Below are 6,191 nucleotides of genomic sequence, written 5' to 3'. Positions count from 1 at the left end.
GGTGAAACATAGCTAAGTTAATATTGTGTGTGTGTGTGTGTGTGTGTGTGTGTGTGTGTATGAATTGTCTTGTACTTTCCAGTGTGTACATTCATTTGACCATCTTCTAGTCATCACTTCAGTTTTTAAGCAGTATGTGGGGGTAAATCAATCAAAACCTGGTGCACATAATCTAGGACTTCTAGGAACGTGCTTTTATGTTCATGGCGTATAGAACATCAATGAATTCTATTGGTTTGCTTTTTATTTTAATAGACTGAATCATTGCGACCTCATGCCAGTTCAAATTCAGCTTTCTGTTATTTGCCACAGTACGACGATTTTTCTCCAGAAAACTCATTACATTAAACTTTTGTTTCCAACCAAGATTCACATTTAATAGGTTGAGGGCAGTATATTTGTGCTCAGCAGATGGAAAGCATTCATAGAACATACACTCACGGTAGGTTCCTACATGGATGATTATGATAAATTGTAGTCAACACACATGAATCATATTGTGTCATAGAGGAAATGCAATCAGTCTACTGAGAATGTGGCTTATGGAGGATGGTTGTTATTATACATATATTTTAATGCAGGATTTATTTTTGTAAAGAATTCTTTAACACTGAAAACTAAGCTCACATTTGTTTCAGCATTGTGCAAATCTTAGTACTGCTCAAGCAACATTACTAATGTAAATCCTTCTGCATCATTGGTGTCTTGCTGAAAGAAGGACCCCTACCACGCAAAATTAGATGGAAACACTGATCCAGAGGGGTTTGGAGTGAAATACTTTCTACCTGAGGATCGTACTAAAAAGAGTCAGCACTGTTTACACCGGTGGTTCTAGAAACCATACGTCCGACAAGGGTAACGCATTCCTAAAAAGGTGATTTCTTACTTTATACCCTATGCCTCACATACAATTGTTACATTACACAATGTACCCCCCCCCCAAAAAAAAAAAAAAAAAAAAAAAATTAGCTTCTAAATTCAAGTTAATTTATTGGTTTGACTGCATGGCCTCAGTGTTGTAGGCTGTAAGAGCGAGTTACCATTTTCCTTGTGGCTCTACGCTGGCTGGGTACCACAGTCAGTTTTTGGCAAGAGGGTTGATGTTAGTCAGTTTTAATGATTCAACTGTATGAAACAATTGTAAATGTTTTTACCTAAACTGGGACCTTAAGTACCTTCAACATCCACTTGCTTATTTGTTCGACTTCATTGTTTAAGGCAACCAGTTGCTGTTCAATGCCTGAGACAATAGTAGAGATCTTGAGAGTAGAGGTTTTGGCCTAAAACGTGTGTGTGTGTGTGTGTATGGTGGGTTATTTTTAATACATTCACAGTAAATAGGTACTAAATGCAGGGTCTTGTAAGTCAGAATAGCCCCTAAAAGAAAACTTTTCTGTTATATCACTATTTTACCATGATAAAAGGTTTATTTGCATAGTAGACATGACACAGACATGGCGGCCCCTGGTTCCTGTCACCACCACTGTTCAGAAAGCTTTCTTTCTTTATAGCTAAACAGTCAAACCACTGTAAATCACTTTGTTTACTTCAGTGATTGAATTATGAAGACTTCTGAGGGGAAAATTTCATTGAAGTCTAAGGTTGATGGTAGCAAGCTAGTCTGGGACCACTTTGTACGGTAATCATGGTATATATGATTAGCTCTAAGCTGAATATGTAAGCAGGCAGCATGTACCGTCAGCCACCAGCAGGGGGCCTGGCCAGCACAGTATGAAAGCTGGTGGATATGGAGCAAAGAACTCCAAGCCCCAGAAGCCCAATCGGTAATCAATGCTGAAAAAAACCACCTGTGTGACACGGTATAAATACACCCAGCCAATGACAATTCCCTGTTGCACCTTTGTAGAGGGGCGAATGGTAACAGTGGTTCTAAGTTGTGAACAGTCAGAAAGAAATATACACAAAATGCAGGAGCTGAAAAAAAAGTTTAAATTGTGAACAGTGAAGAAAAACTGAAGGTAAAAGAAAGAGTTTGAGTTATGAACAGCTGAAAAAAAAGTTTGTTGTAGTCAGTGGCGAAATGAAAAACTAGAAAAAGACTATAGTTTGAGTTGAAAAAGGTTTTAGATTGTCTCTTGTTTGAGGACACACCAATCCTGGGGTTTCCTTTGTTTGTTTTCCCGCCCTTTTTTTCTGTATAGTTTTTAAACAGTTTTAATACTGCCACCTGTGGTGTGGCAGCTGTGGTGGTGCAGTGGAAATGCACTGGGCTCACTTTTCCAGGGTTGGTATTGACTTAAGACCTTCACCATCTGTTACACGCACCATAAAATGTTACCTCCAAAAAAGGGGAAGTATCATTTCAATAGTTAATTAATTGCACTTAAGTTCAAACCCCCGCACCACACCGTAACCGAATAAGAGCCCTGATACTACGCTGTGAGCTAAATGAGCCATATATATAGTACTGAAATGCTTTTTTTGCTTTTATTGTGGAAGCCATTCGGGTGATACATAGACATTCTTTTGTTTGTTTTGTTTTTGATGTCTTGATGTATTATGCTTATTATGGTATGTTTGTGTTTCAGAGGAAGATACTTTGTATTGTATTTGTATTTGTATTCATATTTTGACATTTTCTCATTTTTACTTTTTTTAATAAATCACACTGGAAAAATGGGGGTCAATAAACATTTATATAAATATAAAACGGCTATTCATTAACCCACTTGAACAGCCTATGGCCCACAGTTATCACTTACCACCAGTTTGTACAGAAGTCCCTGTAATATGCCTTAGCGTGTAATAAGCCTGAAAGGTCTGAACAGGCCCATTCGTGAGTGATGACATCACAACTGGAAGATAAAATATGTGGGGTTTGTCTATATTTTCCCAAAATATCATGTCATAAATCATAAATACTGTTGATCTCTTCAGAATAAACCCTCTTAGTGTTCACTATGTTATGTGATTGAAACCCAACAAATGAAACATGCTTGTTTTTGTGTTAAAAGCTGGATGTCCTCAAACTTTTGCCAGCCACTGTAGAGTACCTGCCTGTCTGGCGAGCTTACAAAAGGTCTTTTTAATTTCATAAATATCCAAGTCAATCATTTCTGTGCTTAATAGCCCACTGCTATTCTAGCTGCCAAGATACAACAATACTCGCAAAAGAGAGAGAGAGGGAGAGAGTGTGTGTGTGTGAACATTTCATTTTCAAGAGCATAGCTTGTCTGCCATCTACAGTAAGGTACACTACACTGCAGATGCCTCAATATATTACTCTGCCATACACACTGCACTCATTTCTCTCAAACCGTAGATAAATAAAAAATAATAATAATAAAAATCGAAACAAATAAATAACAAGAAACAGAGGGGTAATGGTTTGAAACTGCGGGTATGCTCACATTTTTTACTTTGTTTGCACAAAGAAAAGCCATGTCAGATACATCTCAACCTACGCTGTGGTTTAAGGAAGCCAATTCACACCACATTTTTCTATTTCTGCCTGCCAAAAGCTTGATTTATCTCTTAGTAACGACTTTTATCTCAAAATAATGACTTTTTACTCAAAAAATAATACATATCTCTTTCTCGCGCTGTCTGTACATCTACCTAATGTTTTTGGAGACAGGTCAATGTTGTGAGGGATCTGAAGGAGCATTTTCTCTACCTTTTCCAACCATATACCTTCCAAATATGTGGAAGAAAATAAAAGAATGATTCTTTTAATCATGAAAAATGGTTTATTAACAACTGCTTCTTTTTTAGTAAACCCATGCCAGTCATCCCCCAGCTGAAAAAACCCAGCCTGGCCAGCTCAAGCTATTCAAGCTAGTTATGCTGCTTGACCAGTGTAGTGTATGTTTTCGTTTGAGTTTGATGGTTTAGCTGATTCACGTTCAAGCTTCAAAGTTTTATTTGTCACATATATAGTTATACACATAGGGCCGGCCCAAGCCTTTATGGGACCCTAAGCAGATTTTCATTTGGGGCCCCTCATATTACCACCTCAGCACCATCATTTCATAGGGAGAGAGATATTGTGCAATACGCTGAAGCACCCGGGCCTCTATTAACCACTCAATCGGCGCACATCTGCATTTGTCCAACAGTGGCAGCAGCCATCAGGAATTAATTGACCTAGTCCTGGTGTGCCTATATGAAAATAAATGACTATAAAAATCACTTTTACCTGTGTAGGACCATTCCGATTTATTATTCAATGTTATTTTTACAGCATGTATTTTTTATCATGATATTTTGGTGCTCTTGGCGGGGCCCCCTGGTGGCCCTAAGTGGCTGCATAATTCGAGTATGCCTCTGTATACACAGTACAACTAGCAGTGAACTGCTTTTATAACTGAGGGGGGGGGGGCAGGGAGGGGTTGAGAGTCTGAATGGCTTGTGCAAAGAAACCCCTCCGCATCCTCTCTGTGTTTGCCCTCAGAGAGTGAAAGCGCTTCCCTGACCGCAACAGAGAAAACAGTCCGTTGCTTGGATGGCTGAGGACCTTTACGATCTTCCTGGTCTGGCCTTCTGCAGGTCAAGGAGCTTGGTCGGAATGATGCGTTCAGATACACACAACACCTTCTGGATAGCCCATCTGTCCTGCTTGGCGCTTCTCCCAAACCAGGCTGTGATGGTCGTGGAATGCTTGTTTTATTTTATACTTATTTTGACTAACTTTTTGAGATTTGTATTTACCACCAGTCAAATTAGAGCGATTGTTTTCACTCGAAAAAAGGGCGGGGGCATTGCGCAAGGGCAAAGTATCTGGGTGCATTGCTCTCATACATAAAAACTAAGTGGGGCTTGAGTTTAAGCTTCTTTCATGGAACCGATAATTAGGCAAAATGAACCAGTCTTGCCTCAAAAAGCCCGGCTTCTGGAGTTAGCTCACTTTGTGGAATGCCCCAGATGTGCCATGTCACTCCTCTGCTGGCTTCCTGTAGCTGCTGCCCACATCAGATTTAAAACCCTGACACTGGCCTACAAAGCCAAGAATGGACCAGCCCCTCTGTACTTGATGGCAGTGGTCAAAAGCTTGTCTGTTTCAATTAAGGCTCGGTTTGAACCGCCATCTCTTAAGATCAATGAAAGACAAGCGCCCAGCCTTTTTTCTGTCCTGGCACCGAAGTGGTGGAACGAACTTCCCCTGGGTGTCCAAACAGCAGAGTCGCTCACTGTCTTCAAACGCAGACTGAAGGTCCTCCTCTTCTGAAAATACTTGGGCGAAGTGTAGTGTTGAGTATTATGGTCTCCATACTGACTTGTGTTTAGTAGTATCTAAGATTAGAGGTATCTTTGAATTCTAGTCTAGTCAAACTAGCTGAGGTTATTCTTTAGTAAACAGCGAAGCACTTTTAAGATATGAGCATCAGCTAAATGCTGTAAATGTGCCTCTGATCTGAAACTAGGTGAGGGGCAGAGCCCAGGATGAATTAAGTTGGGAGACTCAATACCAAGTCTCCCCAACAGGGGGAGACATTGTGGCAGTACTACTTGGTACACTAACTTATGCCTTTAGGCCACATACATATTGTATACATACATGTATACAAAAAGCATGCACTTTTGTGTGTCTGCAGTTTTGAACTACAGTAAGGAACATGATTACATTTTCTAAATATTTTATGGGTAACTTATTAAACACCACTAATTAAAAAATGTAGAGCACAGGTGTGAAGACAACCAGTCACCCTGAGAGACTGGGATGGGTGGGTTCTTTCACAAAAAATCTTTGACCATCTCTGCTATTGTGTGTGTTGATCCTTTGCCCTGGTGCTGCTCACACTGCACAGTCAGATAGGAGTCAGATAGGCCACCTCTGTCCCGCAGGCAGACTCGTTGTGGTCGCATCATCTGCAGACCTGATCAGCCCCCTGTCTGACAGGAGTTCACAATCCACTGGCGGATGGAGGGATGGAGGCATTCTTGGTTGAAGGATTTTTCACAGAGCAGTTCTGGCACAACTGTATTAATAGCAGAGCTGAGGTCTTCCAAATCTGCCATGGGAGCCTGGAGTTTCCAGATGGCTGAGGCGGGGACATAATGAAGACTCAGCCGAGCAGCTTTGTATTTCTTGTTGCGCTATGCAGTGAGAGCTGGAGGAGGATGCATGGGTTCCCCTCTTTTGAGTCTTGATTGCTCTCACGGCTTCTACCTCTTGCTTTGAGGGAGTTGCCTATTGGCTTACTCACAAGGGCTGTTACATCACAATGATA

The sequence above is a fragment of the Salminus brasiliensis genome, chromosome 11 (genome assembly GCF_030463535.1).
Source record: "Salminus brasiliensis chromosome 11, fSalBra1.hap2, whole genome shotgun sequence".
Taxonomy (NCBI): Eukaryota; Metazoa; Chordata; class Actinopteri; order Characiformes; family Bryconidae; genus Salminus; species Salminus brasiliensis.
The sequence above is the reverse complement of the archived record's forward strand: the minus strand, read 5'-3'. Positions refer to the sequence as shown.